The sequence below is a fragment of the Stenella coeruleoalba genome (assembly GCF_951394435.1).
Source record: "Stenella coeruleoalba genome assembly, chromosome: 17".
In the NCBI taxonomy this organism is placed as follows: domain Eukaryota; kingdom Metazoa; phylum Chordata; class Mammalia; order Artiodactyla; family Delphinidae; genus Stenella; species Stenella coeruleoalba.
In genome coordinates this window covers 77,482,209-77,502,750 of record NC_137163.1, presented here as the reverse complement: position 1 = coordinate 77,502,750, position 20,542 = coordinate 77,482,209, and the positions used below count along the sequence as shown (strand labels likewise).

Here is a 20,542-nt window from a genome sequence, read left to right as displayed (position 1 = left end):
CCCAGGCTCTGGGGGCCCGTCATTGCCCCATGTATATTCTGACAACATTGAGAGAGGTAGGTTATGAGGGAAGGAAGCAAAGGTCTCCCCGGCTCCACAGCCATCAGCCTGGGTCCAACCGGGAGATGAGAAGTTCTCCTCCCTCTGCGCCCACGCACACCTTCCCCAGTACCCCCAGGCATACCCTGGGCATCTCAGCCTCTCGTTCTGGCCCTCCTCCCTCTGCCCCCACCCACACCTTCCCCAGTACCCCCAGGCATACCCTGAGCATCCCAGCCTCTCATTCTGGCCCTCCTCCCTCTGCGCCCACGCACACCTTCCCCAGTACCCCCAGGCATACCCTGGGCATCTCAGCCTCTCGTTCTGGCCCTCCTCCCTCTGCCCCCACCCACACCTTCCCCAGTACCCCCAGGCATACCCTGAGCATCCCAGCCTCTCATTCTGGCCCTCCTCCCTCTGCGCCCACGCACACCTTCCCCAGTACCCCCAGGCATACCCTGGGCATCTCAGCCTCTCATTCTGGCCTGGTTTCTCCCATTAGGAAACAAAGGAAGTTCACGTTCATTTGGCACTTAGATGTAAATGAACTAATGTATCGTTCCTGCTCACAAAACCTGCAGGGAATGCTAGTATTAGATCCCCGAGCATGAACTCTTCCAAGAGTGTAATCGGGGGCGAATAAACTCTGACCCGGTGTTTGGCGGCTTCTGGTCCCTCCCCAGAAGCCACGCTGTGGCCTGGTCCTGCCCCAGCCCCATCTGGCCAGGGCTTCTACCGCAGCCGCCCTGCATCCTCCCTGTGTCCTCCCTTCACCCCAGAACCTCCTCTGTCTGATGCAGTCTCGGCCAAAGGCCAGATAACTCTGCTTGGCTCATCCATCAGAAATGGGCTGTTTTTTACAGACATGAAATCACAAGGGGGAGAGAGAAAAAAAAAAGAATGCCTTTGGATTGTAGGAAATCGGGGAAGTGGAAGGCTGACTACATTTTCAAATTCCTCCTCGCTGAGTCAAGATTCAGCACCCAGCGGCTTTCTTGCCACACAACCCTCCACCTCAGGCGCAGATGCAATCACCACGCTGAGGACCCCAAGAGCAACGCAGCGCTCCCTTGTTTTTTAAAAGACTGGAGGGAGTGAGGGACAGTAAACGCTGACATCTGGTGGAAATGCAAGCACTGCAGGCTTTCAAACCAGTAAAACTTGAGGCTGGGCTGTAACTAATCAAACTCTGATGACTCGAAGACGTCCTTTATCCCAACTACAGGAGTTCAGTTACGCGCATCCTTCCGGCCTGCCCAGGTCCAAACCGCCACCAGGCAGTGTGATGCCACAAAGCAATCTCTTTGGAATGGCAAGCACGGGCTTTGAATGCAGGTCCAAGTTGGGTTCGAGTCTCTGAGTCTTGGTTTTATCCTCTATGAAATCACCACAGTTATACCTGTCACATGTAATTTCATTTGGTTGGTTTTTTTTTTTATCAGATACTTCGAATATTGAAAAACAACGTGCGTCCAATGATCCAGGCTTCCCCGGGGCCCCCAGGACCCACGTGCTTGATGTGTACCCGGTGTCTCCCAGCACAGTTATTAACCTAGTTATTCCCCTCTACAGGTGGGGCCTCACAGCTGCTGGGCACGTGGTAAGAGCCCAGTCAATACTGATTGGCTGACTGATTAATAGATAGAAATGCATTATTGCCCTGCTTCCTTCCCACCACGTGGGTGAAACCCTAATCAGAGACGTAAAGTTTTCTCTTGACCTCTTTAACCTGAGGTCACTGTTAAAATCTTTCTTCAGCCAAATGTCTCATGTCGCAAAGGAAATTAATGACAGCTATGAACCCTGAATGGCCCCAAAATGTGTCATTTCAAGTCGGTGGCAGCCTCCAGCTTCCTCAAGGAAAACACCCCTTTTAAAATGCCGGGCAGGGCTTCCCTGGTGGCGCAGTGGTTAAGAATCCACCTGCCAATGCTGGGGACACGGGTTCGAGCCCTGGTCGGGGAAGATCCCACATGCCGCGGAGCAACTAAGCCTGTGTGCCACAACTACTGAGCCTGTGCTCTAGGGCCTGCAAGTCACAACCACTGAGACCGTGCACCACAATTACTGAGCCTGCGCTCTAGAGCCCGCGAGCCACAACTGCGAGCCCACAAGCCACAACTACTGAAGCCCGCGCGCCTAGAGCCTGTGCTCTGCAACAAGAGAAGCCACCGCAGTGAGACACTCGTGCACCGCAAGGAAGAGTAGCCCCCGCTCGCCGCAACTAGAGAAAGCCGCGTGCAGTAATGAAGACCCAACACAGCCAAAAATTTTAAAAAATAATAATAAAATAATAATAATAAAATACTGGGCAAAGCCATCCAATTCAGCCAAGTCCAGCTCGAAGAAATCAGGGTCCTCTGACAAGTTCTCGGGCAGCTCGGAGAGGCTCGCACAGAGCCCATGCAGCCCTTCCAGCCTGTCACAAGCTGCCTGCCTTGGACAGAACAATGGCTCCCCTTGTTCTTACCAACCTGTTTGTTGATTTTTGTGCTCCTCCAATGTGACACTGGTGGATCCGGCCCAACGATGGGGACAAATGGAGTGCAGGTGTCCCCTTCGGCGTCAGGCCTTCTCGCAACACCCATGTGTACGCAGTTGGGTCAGATTCTGTCCCACTGTTTCTTGTCTTTTGCAATTTAACAAGACATGAGACACATCATCTAGAAGTTAAAAACCATGACTTTAAAAAAATCTTTTCATGACAGAAAATGTCAAATATACACAAACGCAGAGAAAAACAGCATGATAAAACCCTAAGTACCCCTTACACAGCCTGCACAATCATCAAATCCAGGTCATGTCATTTCTAAGTTCATTCATTTAACAAATACTGATTGAATACACATTATGTCCCAGGACTGCTTCAGGCTTTTCAGGCATGGGTCTGAATAAGGCACAGTCCTGACACATACTGGGCTTGGAGCCACGCAGGGAAACGGCCTGTCACTGTCCCCACCGAGGGCAGGAAGTGCTGTGGTCAGAGAAAGGAGACGGGCAGCTGACCCAGCCTTAGTGAGATCCCCAGGGAAACGGCATCTAAGCTGAGCCTTGAAGGCTAAGTGGGAGATCACCCAGGGAGAAGAGGAGGCCCAGACTGGGAAAGGGGCGTGATGCCGGCAGAGGCAACAGTTTATACCGAGAGCAGGAATGCAAATGAACAAGGGGATTTTAGGAACCGAAGGAGGCTTAATGTGATTGGAGCCTGGAGTACACAAGAACGGTGAGCACGCTGGGTGAGTGAATGGAGTGTCAGCAAGTCACGAGAGGGCTTTTACGCCACATCAAGTCCTGTAGACACATGAGGGGCCGCCGAGTGGTTAGAGGGAGGGAGTAACACGATCACGTCTGCCTCTTAGAAAGGTCACCCGTCCTGCAGGGTGGGGAACGGATTAGACTAGACAGAGGCGCGGTGTAGACGCCAAGGCGGGACCTGTGGAGGAGTCTGCTGCAATTTAATAAACGAGCCAGCCAGTCCAGCGGGGACGCTGCAGTGCACGCCTGGGGCGCTCTAGAGCTTTCTCTGTGGATTCCGCTCTGCGTCTCCACTTCAAGGCAGGGCCAAGGTTTGGGCTTGGGGCTGGTGTATGTGTGCTTAGGATTCAAACGACAGCGGTGTTACCAGCTTTTACATACATGTACACAACTGAAGAAAGAGAAGACTGCTTACTGTGGACGCCTCTGTCCCCTGCACTTGTCAACCTTATACTTGCGGGCCTCTCACTGTTGTGGCCTCTCCCGTTGCGGAGCACAGGCTCCGGACGCGCGGGCTCAGCGGCCATGGCTCACAGGCCCAGCCGCTCCGCGGCATGTGGGATCTTCCCGGACCGGGGCACGAACCTGTGTCCCCTGCATCGGCAGGCGGACTCTCAACCACTGCGCCACCAGGGAAGCCCCATGGATCTTTTTTATTCTTACCATTTCAAAATGTTTTCGTTAATTTACATTTTTAATTAAAATATTTGAAATGAGAATCGTGCAGCCCCACAGCTGTGAACGGACGTGATGGCTGTGGTCACCCCACATAGGCAGGATGGACCCCCTGCCCGGCACCTGCCCAAGATGTGGTTCTGATGTCCAGACCAGTGAGGTCACACGCACACCAGAGAGCATAGAAAGGTTTATTACTCACACGATGCAGCCTCTGAGGAGGGCAGGATGGAAGCAGGTCCAGAAACGGCTTGAGAGAGCAGAGAAAGGGGATCTGCTTAGCATTTCCATGGCCGAGCCGGGCCGAGGGTTCTGCTTGGCAAGGGCCAGGGCTTACCTGGTTGGACCTTCCCGCGGCAGCCAAGGGAGAGGGCACCTGGTGTCCTGTATCAGCTGCCCAGATGTGAGACAGAAGGGGGACAGTGATGGGACCTGGAAGCTGTCAGCAGTCGGGCATTAAAAACGAAGTCAAACTCTTCATTACCCACTGTCTGTTACACTGATACAGAGCCCAGAAGTCTCCATCAGCAACCTCCATTCCCCCATAAAGGCAAACGCTCTCCACTCTTACCAGCTTCTCCATATCCTGCAGAGATGGTCTTATGTATATAAAAACACGTAAACACACACGCACACACGTCATTCCTTTTACTAAAGACCAAAGGATGGAAACCAGATAGCCCAGGGTTTGCTTAAACTCCTTCACACTTGCTCTGTTTTCTAGATAAGCGTCTTTGGCGAGGCCATTTCACCTTTCTGAGTCTCAGTGCGGCCTCCTGTTACATGGGGATGAGACATACCCGCTTGCCGGACTGTGACAAGGAATAAACGACGTGTCGAACAACCAGTGTCAGGAACAGGGGACACGACGTCCCTTTTACCTTGCTTTCCTCCTACTTCGCCGGCTGCTCTTTTTCAGCCTCTTCTGCAAATCCCTCTCCCTCTATTGACTCTGACATATTGGAAATTCCCTAGGTTTTCATCCTAGGCCTTTTTCTCACTCAACTTGTTCTCCCTGGCTAATCTTGGCTGCGTCGACAGCTTTGAGACAGCTTACGGGTGATGATTCAGCTCTCTCTCCTGCAGTCCACACATGAATGTACAAACGTTTACTCATCACCTAGCTTGAAATGTCTAGGCATGTCAAAATTAGCAATCTCTCTTTACCGTTCCCCAAACTTTTTCATGATGGTGAAAGGGTACCATGATCTGCCTGGTTTTGAACTAGAAATTTAGAGGCATAACCCTTGACCTTAATCTTATCCTCATTTCCTACCCCTAATCAGTCTTCAAGTTTTGTCCACACTATTCAAAATTATCTCTTGATCCGTTTAGTTAGTTATCTCCATCCCTTTTAACAATTTCCTGGATAAAGTTACTATCATCTCCCAAAACGTGTACCACAGCAGCCTCTTCTCTGGTCTCCTCTTTCGGGTCATGCCTGCCTCCAAGTGACACCGGAAGTCAGAAATCTTCCTAAAACACAAACCTGACTGTGTTAACCCCCCGATTCAACTTTGTCCGTGGCTCCCCATTTCCATCCGGACGTGTCAAATCCTTAAGCGGCTTCAGCCTTGTTCTATCTTTTCATCTCTTTCTAGGGGTCTTACTCCATCCCAATAGCTCTCAATATCATTTTATGCTAATGATTCCTACATTTACATCTCCAAGGTTCCCACCTCTACCCTGAGCTCCAGGCTCTTTCACAACAGCCTTTGGAACATCTCCATCTGAGTGACTCACGGGCAGCCAAAACTTGTGTTTACCTGGACTCCTGATTTTCCTCCCCAGTGTCCTCATTTCAGCAAGTCACCCAACTGCTCAAGGCAGAAAACCTAGGAATTTTCCTTGAGTCCCTTTTTCTCAGCCTGTACCTTGAATCCACCTGACTCCCATTAATTCTAAAATGTATCCCATATCTGTCCACTTCTATTTTATTCCCATTACCTGCCCAGGCCATCCCCCTCTCTCACCTGCACCAGTGCAAAGCCTCCTGCTTCACTGTTCCCATGCTTGCCCTCTTCCAATTCACTCTTATGCAAAGCAGTCAAAGGAGTCTTTAGGGGCTTCCCTGGTGGCACAGTGGTTGGGGGTCCACCTGCTGATGCAGGGGATGTGGGTTTGTGCCCCGGTCTGGGAAGATCCCACATGCCGCGGAGCGGCTGGACCTGTGAGCCATGGCCGCTGAGCCTGTGCGTCCAGAGCCTGTGCTCCGCAAGGGGAGAGGCCACAGCAGTAAGAGGCCCGTGTACCGCAAAAAAAAAAAGAAGAGTCTTTAAAATATATAAATCACACGATGTCACTCTCTTGCTTAAAACCTTAAAAATAAAATCCAGGGACTTCCCTGGCAGTCTAGTGGTTAGGACTCTGCACTCCCAGTGCAGGGGGCATGGGTTTGATCCCAGGTTCAATCCCTGGTTGGGGAACTAAGATTCCCCATGTCACATGGTGTGGCCAAAAAAATAAATAAATAAAATAAAATAAAATAAAATAAAATCCAGAATCCTTACTATGACTTGCCTGCCCTTTCAGTCTACTAGACTCTTACACCCCCTCATTCAGTACATACAAGAGAAGGTCGTTCTCTTCCCCACTCACCTTGAATCCGAGCACCTAAGACATTGCCTGGAACTTCAGAAAATAATAAGCAGGTGATTAATGCTTGTTGAAAGAATGAATAAATGAGTGGCTTACAAGACCCTTCTTGGTCTAATCCCTGCGTCTGCTATTCCTTTTCTACTTTCCCAAATCACAACCTAGGCTGCACTAAACGCTAGGAATAGGATGAGAGTTGGCAATGTCTATCTGGCAGCAGAAATCAAGATGAGAGAACCCCAAGAGGGGGGTGACAACGCTACGGCAGAGCCGCGACTGGTTAACTCAGCTGCCGCAGCCTGAGCCCTGGCGGCTTTCTCAGGCTCCTCTCTGCTCACATCGTCAAGAGTTTTGAGTGTTTTTTCAATTGTGCTACAATATAAGTAACGTAAAATTTACCATTTTAACCATTTTAAAGTGTATAATGCAGTCGTATTAAATGCATTCACAAGGTTGTGGAACCATTATTACGATCTATTTCCAGAGGTTTTCATCAACCCAAACACTCTGGACCCACTAAACAATAACTCCTCTTCCCCCCGCCCCAAGTAACCTCTCTTCTACTTTCTACCTGTATGTCTGCCTATTTTTCATATCTCGTATCAATGGACTCATTCAGTATTTGTCCTTTTGTGTTCAGCTTCTTTCACTTAGCATAGGGTTTTCAAGGTTCATCCATGTTGTAACCTGTGTCAGAATTCTATTTCTGGAGATTGGTTCAAGACGGCGGAGTAGAAGGACGTGGGCTCACTCCCTCGTGCAAGAGCACCGGAATCACAACCAACTGCTGGACAATCATTGACAGGAAGACACTGGAACTCACCAAAAGAGATGCCCCACATCCAAGACAAAGGAGAGGCCGCAAGGAGACGGCAGGAGGGGCGCAATCACAGTAAAATCAAATCCCATAACCGCTGGGTGGTGACTCACAGGCTGGAGAACACTTACACCACAGAAGTCCACCAACTGGAGGGAAGGTTCTGAGCCCCACGTCAGGCTTCCCAACCTGGGGGTCCGGCAACGGGAGGAGGAATTCCCGGAGAATCAGACTTTGAAGGCTGGTGGGATTTGATTGCAGGACTCTGACAGGACTGAGGGAAACAGAGACTCCACTCTTGGAGGGCACACACAAGGTAGTGTGCGCACTGGGACCCAGGGGAAGGAGCAATGACCCCATAGGAGACTGAACCAGACCTACATGCTAGTGTTGGAGGGTCTCCTGCAGAGGCGGGGGGCACCTGTGGCTCACTGCAGGGACAAAGACACTGGCAGCAGAAATTCTGTGAAGTACACCTTGGCAGGAGCCCTCCCAGGGTCCGCCATTAGCCCACCAAAGAGCCTAGGCTCCAGTGCTGGGTCACCTCAGGCCAAACAACCAAAAGGAAGGGAACCCAGCCCCACCCATCAGCAGACAGGGGGATTAAAGTTTTACTGAGCTCTGCCCACGAGAGCAACACCCAGCTCTACCCACCACCAGTCCCTCCCATCAGGAAGCTGGCAAAAGCCTCTTGGATAGCCTCATCCACCAGAGGGCAGACGGCAGAAGCAAGAAGAACTACAATCCTGCAGCCTGTCGAACAAAAACGACATTCACAGAAAGACAGACAAGATGGAGAGGCAGAGGGCTATGTACCAGATGAAGGAACAAGATAAAACCCCAGAAAAACAACTAAATGAAGTGGAGATAGGCAACCTTCCAGAAAAAGAATTCAGAATAATGATAGTGAAGATGATCCAGGAGGTCGGAAAAAGAATGGAGGCAAAGATCAAGAAGATGCAAGACATGTTTAACAAAGACCTAAAAAAATCAAAGCACAAACACCTAGAAGAATTAAAGAACAAACAAACAGAGATGAACAATACAATAACTGAGATGAAAAATACATTAGAAGGAATCAATAGCAGAATAACTGAGGCAGAAGAATGGATAAGTGACCTGGAAGACAGCATGGTGGAATTCACTGCCGTGGAATAGAATAAAGAAGAAAGAATGAAAAGAAATGAAGACAGCCTAAGAGACCTCTGGGACTACATTAAACGCACCAACATTCACATTATAGGGGTCCCAGAAGGAGGAGAGAGAGAAGGGACCTGGGAAAATATTTGAAGAGATTATAGTTGAAAACTTCCCTAACTTGGGAAAGGAAATAGCCACCCAAGTCCAGGAAGTGCAGAGTCCCAGGCAGGATAAACCCAAGGAGAAACAGGCCAAGACACATAGTAATCAAATTGACAAAAATTAAAGACAAAGAAAAATTATTAAAAGCAACATGGGAAAAATGACAACATACAAGGGAACTCCCATAAGGTTAACAGCTGATTTCTCAGCAGAAACTCTTACATTAATTTTGTATCCTGCAACTTTACCAAATTCATTAATTACCTCTAATAGTTTTCTGGTGGCATCTTTACCATTCTCTACGTATAGTATCATGTCATCTGCAAACAGTGACAGTTTTACTTCTTTTCCAATTTGTATTCCTTTTATTTCTTTTTCTTCTCTGATTGCTGTGGCAAGGATTTCCAAAATTATGTTGAATAATAGTGGTGAGAGTGGGCAACCTTGTCTTGTTCCTGATCTTATAGGAAATGGTTTCAGTTTTTCACCACAGAGAATGATGTTTGCTGTGGGTTTGTCATATAATGGTCTTTATTATGTTGAGGTAGGTTCCCTTGATGCCCACTTTCTGGAGAGTTTTTATCATAAATAGGTGTTGAATTTTGTCAAAAGCTTTTTCTGAATCTATTGAGATGATCACACGGTTTTTATTCTTCAATTTGTTAAGATGGTGTATCACATTGATTGATTTGCCTATATTGAAGAATCCTTGCATCCCTGGGATAAATCCCATTTGATCATGGTGTATGATCCTTTTAATGTGTTGTTGTATTCTGTTTCCTAGTATTTTGTTGAGAATTTTTGCATCAATGTTCATCAGTGATATTGGTCTTTAATTTTCTTTTTTTGTAGTATCTCTGTCTGGTTTTGGTATCAGGGTGATGGTGGCCTCATGGGATGAGCTGCAGAGTGTTCCTTCCTCTGCAATTTTTTGGAAGAGTTTGAGAAGGGTGGGTGTTAACTCTTCTCTGAATGTTTAATAGAATTCACCTGTGTAGCCATCTGGTCCTGGACTTTTGTTGGTTGGAAGATGTTTAATCACAGTTTCAATTTCATTACTTATGATTGGTCTGTTCATATTTTCTATTTCTTCCTGGTTCAGTCTTGGAAGGTTATACCTTTCTAAGAATTTGTCCACTTCCTCCAGGTAGTCCATTTTATTGGCATAGACTTGCTTGTAGTAGTCTCTCATGATGCTTTGTATTTCTGCAGTGTCCGTTATAACTTCTTTTTCCTTTCTAATTTTATTGATTTGAGTCCTCTCTCTCTTTTTCTTGATGAGTCTGGCTAATGGTTTATCAATTTTGTTTATCTTCTCAAAGAACCACCTTTTAGTTTTATTGATCTTTGCTATTGTTTTCTTTGTTTCTATTTCGTTTATTTCTGCTCTGATCTTTATGATTTCTTTCCTTCTCCTAATTTTGTATTTTGTTTGTTTTTCTTTTTCTAGTTCCTTTAGGTGTAAGGTTAGGTTGTTTATTTGAGATTTTTCTTGTTTCTTTCTCTTTTTTTTAATAGATTAGTTTAATTAATTAATTTATTTATTTTTGGCTGCATTGGGTCTTTCTTGCTGTGCGGGCTTTCTCTAGATGTGGCCAGCAGGGGCCGCTCTTCATTGCGGTGCGAGGGCTTCTCACTGCGATGACCTCTCTTGTTGTGGAGCACAGGCTCTAAGCATACAGGCTTCAGCAGTTGTGGCCTGCAGGCTCAGTAGTTGTGGCACACAGGCTTAGTTGCTCTGCGGTATGTGTGATCCTCCCAGACCACGGCTCGACCCCATGTCCCCTGTGTTGGCAGGCGGATTCTCAACCACTGTGCCACCAGGGAAGCCCCTTTTCTTGTTTCTTGAGGTAGGACTTTATTGCTATACACTTCTCTCTTAGAACTGCTTTTGCTGCATCCCATAGGTTTTGGATCGTCGTGTTTTCATTGTCATTTGTCTCTAGGTATTTGTTGATTTCCTCTTGGATTTCTTCAATGATCGTTTAGTTATTTAGTAATGAATCGTTTAGCCTCCATGTGTTTGTGGTTTTTACATTTTTTTCCCTGTAACTGTTTTCTAATCTCATAGCACTGTGGTCGGAAAAGATGCTTGATATGATTTAAATTATCTTAAATTTACTGAGGCTTGATTTGTGACCCTAGATGTGATCTATCCTGGAGAATGTTAAGAAAGTGTAATCTGTTGTTTTCAGATGGAATGTCCTAAAAATGTCAATTAAATCTGTCTGGTCTGTTGTGTCATTTAAAGCTTGTGTTTCCTTATTAATTTTCTGTCTGGATGATCTGTCCATTGGTGTAAGTGAGGTGTTAATGTCCCCCACTATTATTGTGTTACTGTCAATTTCCTCTTTTATAGCTGTTAGCATTGGCCTTACGTATTGAGGTGCTCCTACGTTGGGTGCATAGATATTTATAATTGTTATATCTTCTCCTTGGATTGATCCCTTGATCATTATGTCGTGTCCTTCCTCGTCTCTTGTAACATTCTTTATTTTAAAGTCTACGTTACCTGATATGAGTATTGCTACTCCAGCTTTCTTTTGATTTCCATTTGCATGAATATCTTTTTTCTATCCCCTGACTTTCAGTCTGTATGTGTCCCTAGGTCTGAAGTGGGTATCTTGTTGACAGTGTATATATGGGTCTTGTTTGTGTTTCCATTCAGTGAGTCTGTATCTTTTGGTTAGAGCATTTAATCTGTTCACATTTAAGGTAACTATCGATATGTATGTTCCTGTTACCATTTTCTGAATAGTTTTGAGTTTGTTTTTGTATGTCCTTTTCTTCTCTTGTGTTTCGCACTTAGAGTTGCTTTCACATTTGTTGTAGAGCTGGTTTGGTGGTGTGAATTCTCTTAGCTTTTGCTTGTCTGTAAAGCTTTGGATTTCTCCAACAAATCTGAATGAGATCCTTGCTGGGTTGAGTAATCTTTGTTGTAGTTTCTTCCCTTTCATTACTATAAATATATTGTGCCACCCGCTTCTGGCATGCAGAAATCTCTTGCATTCCTACACACTAACAATGAAAGATTATAAAGGGAAATTAAGGAAACAATCCCATTCAGCATTGCAACAAAAAGAATAAAATACCTAGGAATAAACCTACTTAAGGAGGTAAAAGATCTGTACTCAGAAAACTGTAAGACACTGATGAAAGAAATCAAAGATGACACAAACAGATGGAGAGATATACCATGTTCTTGGATTGGAAGAATCAATATTATGAAAATGACTATACTACCCAAAGCAATCTACAGATTCAATGCAATTCCGGTCAAATTACCAGTGGCATTTTTTACAGAACTAGAACAAAAATCTTAAAATTTGTAGGGAGACACAAAAGACCCCGAATAGCCAAAGCAATCTTGAGGGAAAAAAAACGGAGCTGGAGGAATCAGACTCCCTGACTTCAGACTATACTACAAAGCTACAGTAATCAACATAATATGGTACTGGCACAAAAACAGAAATATAGATCAATGGAACAGGATAGAAAGCCCAGACATAAACCCACACACATATGGTCAACTAATTTATGACAAAGGAGGTGAGGGTATATAATGGAGAAAAGACAGCCTCTTCAATAAGTGGTGCTGGGAAAACTGGACAGCTACATGTAAAAGAATGAAATTAGAACACTCCCTAACACCATACACAAAAATAAACTCAAAATGGATTAAAGACCTAAATGTAAGACTGGACACTATAAAACTCTTAGAGAAAAACATAGGAAGAACACTCTTTGACATAAATCACAGCAAGATCTTTTCTGACCCACCTCCTAGGATAATGGAAATAAAAACAAAAATAAACAAATGGGACCTCATGAAATTTAAAAGTTTTTGCACAGCAAAGGAAACTATAAACAAGACAAAAAGACAACCCTCAGAATGGGAGAAAATACTTGCAAACGAATCAATGGACAAAGAGTTAATCTCCAAAATATATAAATAGCTCATGCAGCTCAATATTAAAAAAAACAAACAACACAATCCAAAAATGGGCAGAAGACCTAAATAGACATTTCTCCAAAGAAGACATACAGGTGGCCAAGAGGCACATGAAAACCTGCTCAACATCACTAATTATTAGAGAAATGCAAATCAAAACTACAATGAGGTATCACCTCACACCGGTTGGAATGGGCATCATCAGAAAATCTACAGACAACAAATGCAGGAGTGGGTGTGGAGAAAAGGGAACAATCTTGCACTGTTGGTGGGAATGTAAATTGATACAGCCACTATGGAGAACAGTATGGAGGGTCCTTAAAAAACTAAAAATAGAATTACCATATGATCCAGCAATCCCACTACTGGGCACATACCCAGAGAAAACCATAATTCAAAAAGACACATGCACCCCAATGTTCACTGCAGCACTATTTACAATAGCCAGGTCATGGAAGCAGCCTAAAGGCCCACTGACAGAGGAATGCATAAAGAAGATGTGGTACATACATGCAATGGAATATTACTCAGCCATAAAAAGGAACGAAATTGGGTCATTTGTAGAGACGTGGATGGACTCAGAGACTGTCATACGGAGTGAAGTAAGTCAGAAAGATAAAAACAAATATAGTATATTAACACATATATGTGGAATATAGAAAAATGGTACAGATGAACTGGTTTGCAAGCAAGAAATAGAGACAGATGCAGAGAACAAACATATGGACGTCAAGGGGGGAAAGCGGTCGGGGGGTAGGTTGGGATGAATTGGGAGATTGGGATTGACATATATACATTAATATGTATAAAATAGATAACTAATAAGAAACCTGCTATACAAAAATAAATAAAATAAAATTCAAATTAAAAAAAAAGAATTTCATTTCTTTTCATGGCTGCATAATATTTGTTTGCTTTTTAATTCATTTGTCCAACAAATATTTATCAAGCACTTCGTTAAGGGCCAAGAACTATTCTAGGCACTATGGATGTTGCCAAGAACAAAAGGGGAAAAGTTAACTACTTACATGGTACTAATAAACAAGTGAACATGTAGTATGTCAGATGCTAATAGGTTCTATGGAAAACCAGTATTACAGGGACAGGTGTATAGGAAGAGGATATCCCAGAGGTAGGGTGGCACCATTCATGTAGGGCCTTGAGAGGGAGTGCAAGGACTTTGGATTTTACTCTGAAAAAAGTGGCCAATAGCAAGTTTGGAGTTCGGGTTAGGGTTAGGGTTAGGGTTACAGGGTGACAGAAACTGACCTACATTGTAAAGGATATATCTGGTTTCAGTACTGAGATTAGACTATGAGGGAAAATGAGGCAAAAGGGAAGTAAAAATACCACTTAGGGGCTATTCCAATAGTCCAGGTGAAAGATGAGACCTGTAGCAGGGTGTATTTGTCAAGGTTCTCCAGAGAATCAGAACCAATAAGATATACATGTGATAGAGAGAGAGATAGATAGATAAATGAAGGAGAGAGAGAGGGGTTCTAAAGAACCGAATTCACGTGATTGTGGAGGTTGGCAAGTCTGAAATCTGCAGGGCAAGCCAGCCCTACAGATTGGAAATTCAGCTAAGAGTTGGAAATTCAGGTACGAGTTAATGCTTCAGTCTTGGTCTGAAATCCACAGGGCAGTCCAAGCAGGCTGGAAACTCAGGGACGGTTTCTATGTTTCAGTCTTGCGGCCAAATTCCTTCTAAGGGAAACTCTGTTCCGTGCCTCTTCCTCGATCCTGGTGGCTTGCCGGCAACCTTCGGCATTCCTTTGCCTGTAGATGCGTCACCTGATCTCTGCCTTCACTTTCACATGACGTTCTTCCTAGGTACCTGTCTGTGTCCAAACTTTCCCTTTTTATAAGGACACCAGTCATACTGGATTAGGAACTCATCCTACTCCAGTAAGACCTCATCTTAACTAATTATACCTGCAGCAACCCTATTTCCAAATAAGGTGATATTCTGAGGTCTTGGGGGTTAGGACTTCAACAGACAAATTTGAGGGAGACCCAATTCAGCCTATAACACAGAGTGACAGCTGTGTTAAGAGAATATGAGAAGCAGGACTTCCCTGGTGGCACAGTGGTTAAGAATCCACCTGCCAGTGCAGGGGACACGGGTTCGAGCCCTGGTCCGGGAAGATCCCACATGCCGCAGAGCAACTAAGCCTGTGTGCCACAACTACTGAGCCCGCGTGCCACAACTACTGAAGCCTGCGTGCCTAGAGCCCGTGCTCCACAAGAGAAGCCACCGCAATGAGAAGCCCGCGCACCACAACCAAGAGTAGACCCCACTCGCCACAACTAGAGAAAGCCTGCGCACAGCAACGAAGACCAAACACAGTCCAAAAGAAATAAATATATTTATTTTTTTAAGTAGATTTAAAAAAAAAAGACAATATGAGAAGCAGTTGGATTTGACTGAAGAGTATGAAAGAAAGAAAGGAGTCAGGGATACTCCAATGTTTTTGACCTGAATTAAAATAATCAAGTTGCCATTTACTGAGACGGTGAAGATTGCAGGAGGAGAAAGTTTGGAGGGGAAAATCAGAGTTCAGTTTGGGATATAATTCAAATAAATATATGGATACATTCAAATAAAGACCCACCTCCTGTCCCAAGCTCCTCACTTGGTTTGGAATACTGGCAGGGTGGCAGAAGGCCCTGTTATCTCAGCGAAAACAGAGGAGATAGAGCCTGGGAGTGTTTCCCTTCCCCACGCGCGCGCACACACACACACACACACACACACACACACACACACGTCACCTAAGTGGCCCTCACTTCTGGTGCACTCCACTTCTGTTCATGGCCCACCTTCCTCATTACCTTTGTTCCATCATTCCACATCTCCTTATGACACCTCCCCATAAGCCTTAGAAAGTTATTAAGAGAATGAAGTCAGAGTAATTAAGAGCTGCAGAGGTACTCTTTTTAACAGCTGTACTTTCACTAGCAACATTAAAATTCTAAGTGAACCTTAATAGAAACGTTTAATTGTTCAGTTGGCCTCAAATTAATATTAACCTGTGACTCTAGTATCCATGATCTGTTTGTCTTATATATTGTTGCTTTTCCCATCTGCATGATTTACAGTCAGTACAAGCAAAGATTTGCCTCTATAGTTTTCAATCACTCTGAATTAGATTCTTAGATCCAAGTGGAAAAATGACTTCTCTAAACAATAGAAAATTAAAATGCATAGTACGGCTAAACCACAGCAAAATAGAATTTTTTTAAATAAAGTTCAGGAAAAGAGTAGGTCATCTCATAAAATTAAATCTAATTTTAATTTCCATTCTGACTGTGATTTTAATTCTAAAGTTCTCAGAATGTTTTGGTAATAAAGTGGGTTAATTCTGCCATGGAAGTTTCCTTTATGAAAGGGTACTATTTAGGGGTGAATGAAAATTTTTCAATTTGCCTTTTAAAGGGGTGAGACTTTCTTGGTATTGATTAGGGGTGTGGTGATTTTCTCCTCTGCATGGTTCAGTAACCACCATGATCAATTAGGCGAGTGGATACTCGATCAGAATAAGGTACTCCCTAAGTCTTCCGGATCCCTAAGGAGCAGTGCTTTCAGGAATACGGATGCCAAGATGATTCCCTTTGGCGGCTAAGTTTTTGAAACCTTCAGACCGTCATCTAGAATCTGGCCTGAAAGGAAGACAGGGCTTTTTGGAGTGATCAGTACCGCCGGCGGCTGAGGTCCTCTCCTCAGATAACGGTTCTCAGATCGAATTTTGTGGCTACATTGACACTCCGTGCTCTGACTTTGCTAGAACGACCGAAGGAAGTGGACGCGTTTCAGCACCCGACACCGGTCATGCTTCACAGCCCCGCCAGTCAGAGAAGCCTCCGTCCCTCGCAAAGACAGGAGACAGAACTGGGCAGCCGGCTGCTCATCCGGAGGGAAAAGACCACGCCAGGGAAGAGGAAAAGGTGAAGTTCTCCGGAGACGCACAGGAGCCGGGCTTGGCGTTTCTGGGGCTGAGTCAGGGACTTCCCTTCTGCCGGAACATTTCCCCTGCTTCCCTCCCAAGCGTCTGTCTCGGAGCGCAGCGCAAGGCCTAATGAAGCGTGCCCAGCAAGGGGCGTCAAGCGGCTGGGGAAGCAGGGCTGGGGCGGGAGGGGGAGAGTCAGGTTACAGGTTCACACATTCTCGGAAAACCATTTCGAAACCTGAGCTGGAGACGCAAACGCCCGGACCCACGCAAGGCCGGGGGCGTGCCCTTCGGGCCCCGGCAGCCGGGCGTGCGCTCTCCGCCTCGCTCTAGCACGTTGCCTGAAGCCGGTCGGAAAGGCCGCGGGCGGAGCCGTCATGTTCCGGGCCACCGGGGACCGCGGCGCTTCTCTCTGGGCATGCTTAGCATACGGTCCTTCCTGCCCGGGGCCGCGTCCGCTGGGGTGCCTGCGGCCACGGGCACCGCGCTGGAGCGGACGCGGCTGACGGCCCACACTCCCCGCAGGTGCGCACGGGGTCAGCAGCGGCCCGCCCGCGTCCAGGGGCGCCGCCGCGGCCGAGCCCCCCTTCCCACCCACCCCGGCCAGGGGCGAGGCGCCTGCGGCCCTCCCCAAGAGACAGACGCTGGGCGCCGAGTCCCGCTCCGAGCGTTTTCCGAATCGCTCATTTCCCCCTCGAGCGAGCTTCTGGCGCTTATCCAGGAGCCTCCTGGGCTCCCAGCTCCAACCCCTGAAATAAACGCGGCGCCTGTCCAGAGAGCGGGGGAGGGGAGAGGCCCGTGTGCACGCGGAGAAAGAAAATACCGGGAGAACGACCCCGTTCTCTAGGAAAAGGTAATGAGGGGAAGCGAAAGAGTGTGAACTTACTCGGAAATGCAAAGCGAGTTCCACTCTCGCCGGGCGCATACAAACGAGGGAACGACGAATCAGCCGACGCGGCCGGCGGCGGCCCAGGAAGAGCCTCATGCATGAGAATGGGTTGCTAGGTTTCCGCGTTCCTTCCGACACCCGCTTCCCACAAGACATCCACAGGCGGAAGAAAGCGGGCCGGGCCCAGCCAAGGCAGAGCGGGGGGGACCGCGCCAAGCCCCCGAGGCCGCTCCCGCCGTCAGGACCCTGGAGAGCGGCAGCCGCGCCCCGAGGACCCGTGCCTCGCCGCCCGGTCCCTCGCCTTCGCGGCTTCCCGCCTTCCCCTTCATTTTTCTTGGCAACCACTTCTCTCGCTCTTCACCAACAGATTAAATTGCCTTTTTGTTTTGCTTGAGGGGGCTGTTTGGATTGGCTGAGTTAGGTTCCTGTTTGTAACTTCACTAAGTATTAGTGGACCAAGAAGCCCTGAGAGCTCCAAAACGAGAGCCTGAACGAGGCGGGTGACCTTAAAAAGCCACTGAGGGACTTCCCTGGTGGCGCAGTGGTTAAGAATCTGCCTGCCAGTGCAGGGGACACGGATTCGAGCCCTGGTCCGGGAAGATCCCACATGCCGCGGAGCAACTGAGCCTGCACTCTAGAGCCCGCGAGCCACAACTACGGAGTCTGCGCGCCACAACTACTGAAGCCCCCGCACCTAGAGCCCGTGCTCCGCAAAAGAGAAGGCACCGCAATGAGAAGCCCGCGCTCCGCAACAAAGAGTAGCCTCCGCTCGCCACAACTAGGGAAAGCCCGGGCGCAGCAACGAAGACCCAACACAGCCATAAATAAATAAATTAATTAATTAATTAATAAGCCACTGAGTTCAATCCTTTACTTCGTAAATGAATCAGACCAACTCAAAGAATAAAGAATCTCCCAAGGTTTGCCAATGGAGTTCATTTCGAGGATGAGTCTAGACCCCTGGGCCTCTGACTTCTAAATTAATGTTTCCCTATGCCTTCCAAGAAAATAATACTTTTATCTTAACCTCGGCCGCTTAGCTCTCCCAAGCAACAAGTGGAGGGTGGAAAGGCCTGTGTTCGGGGAAATAAGATGGACACAGCGAGTGTGGAAAGGGGGGCTGCAGACTGTGCTCTTAAGTCCTGGTCTCCCCTGACCCCCGCACCCAGCACCACCAAAGTCACATGGCCAGTCCCTTTTCCCCCAGCCTGAGGACCCCTCATCTTCTGCCTGTATCCAAGCCTCCCATGGACACCTATCACAAGGACCTAGTTAACCTCATACCAACTTCTGGTAGAGCTCTGGACACTTTGGAAGGTGGGAAAGGACAGGGGAAAGAGGAGGCAGAGCCAGAGCCAGAACTGCAAAAGTGAACTGGGAGATCTTCATCCGAAGTCGAAAGAACCAAGAGAGGTGAACACAGACGCTCCTGTACACGGCACCTTACAGTGAAGGTGCCTACGAATTCCCTGGGAATGTTAACATTCCGATTCTCATGCGGTAGGTCAGGATAGGGTCTGAGGTTCTGCATTCCCAACAAGCTCCTGGGTATTATCCAAGCTGCTGGCCCAGGGACCACACTCTGAGTAGCAAGGAGTTTGAAAGGGGTGGGGGGAGAATGGGAGGGAGGGGAAGCAGGGAAGAGAGGGGAGGAAGGAGAGAAGGGGATCTCCCCTGCTACGCAGAGGCCTTTCCTTTTGCTCTCACCGACCTTCTCTTGCACCCCGAAAGTAACGCCTCGAAATGCCGCAGTAACTGGCACTCTGCACCTTTTCTTCAGTCTGTAGCGGGACCCGACAGTGACGGTGTGTGATTTTGTTTCTCTCCTCCCCCTCCTCTCGCCCTGCCCGCCGCCGGCCCTGCACAGCTCCCAGGCTCGCCCGCTGCCCCGAAGCTGCTCGGCTTCCTCTCCGGCACGCTCTCCGGCCTCGCGCGCTTCTTCGCTCACCTTCTCCAGCGACCCCTTCCTGGGGCTCCCCTGCGGCGCCCGGACTTCTCTCTTCTCCTCCCCGTCCTGCCAGCCGCTGGGCTCGCGCCGCGGCAGGAGGAGCGGCCGGGCCGCCTCTCGCTCCTGCTCAGGGCAGCTCTGGCACTGCCCGGCCGACCCCCAGGGGGACGCCTGCCCCGGGAAGAGGACGCCGGCGCCGGGCAGAGCCCGCCCAGGCCCGTGAGTACTGTGCTCTCCGCCGCCCAATCCGCGGCCTCAGCGGGACGCCAGTTTCCCGGGTTCCTCCCTAACCCCAACTGACCCACTCCACGTGGGGCGAGCAGGGGATCCCGCCAGCAAGGGGAGAAGGGGAGGGAGGCGGGTGGGAAGGTCGAGACACGGCCGAGAACGCTCACGGAAAAGGCGCCGGCGGCCCGCCGGACATCCCTCCCCCCAGAAGACCCTCGAAGCAACTCTTCTCGGGCCACTTCCTCCCAGAGCCTACGGAAGAGGGGGGAAGCCCCCCTCCGAAGCCGCTTCCCGAACTCACGCGTCGCTCTCCTGCCCCTCCTCCAAGCCTCCCCCGGACGAGCCTCCGCCCCCTCCTCGCGCTCCCACTCCCCAGCCCCCGGCTACGGCGCGCTCGGGAGGCCAGGGAGGAAATGACGTGATGTTATTTTAGTGTCAGGTCGGCTTCCAGCTTCAGTTTACCCCGCCGATCTCGGGCGCACGGCCCGGAGATCGGACAGCGTCTCCCGAGGGCACACCGGGGGCTCCAGGGCTCCGTGCCCGCAGAGCTGGTCGGCGGCGGGGTTCCCGCCACCCTCCGGGTCCCCCCCTTCCCCGGACTCGGGAGTTAGCCACCGCCCCCCGCCACCCAGCCAGGTGGGACCTTCGGCTCCGGCAGGCGGGGAGGGGGCGAGGAACCCCTTTCCAGTTTGGTACCTCCGGAGGCGGAGGCTGCAGCAGGGTGGGGCGGGGATAGAGCTGTAGAAGCACCCCGGGAAAAGGGAGATGATGGGGACCGGCCTCTAGAGGCGGAGAGTCCACGGCCGGACCCTCCGGGTACGACCACCCCGGCGCGCCGCGCACCCCGCGCGCACACACGGGTGCCTCCCCCCGCCCGCTCCATTCACAAGAT

The 20,542-nt window shown here is 48.6% G+C and overlaps 1 protein-coding gene across 6 annotated transcripts in view; it reads right to left on the bottom strand.

The window, feature by feature from the left end:
- Nucleotides 1-19,990, bottom strand: part of ATP6V1H (ATPase H+ transporting V1 subunit H) — a gene marked incomplete at its 5' end in the record, with an annotated part of 123,765 nt that extends 103,775 nt beyond the window's left edge. For 2 of the 6 annotated variants that reach the window (XM_079901349.1, XM_079901347.1), the window contains 4 exons: nt 2,514-2,702; nt 4,172-4,219; nt 4,307-4,408; nt 19,423-19,989. Of the gene's footprint in view, nt 1-2,513; nt 2,703-3,709; nt 3,930-4,171; nt 4,220-4,306; nt 4,409-19,422 lie in introns of those variants that run through there. The other 4 variants (XM_079901348.1, XM_079901350.1, XM_079901345.1 and 1 more) reach the window with 4 other exon arrangements.
- Between the last annotated feature and the right edge of the window lie 552 nt (nt 19,991-20,542).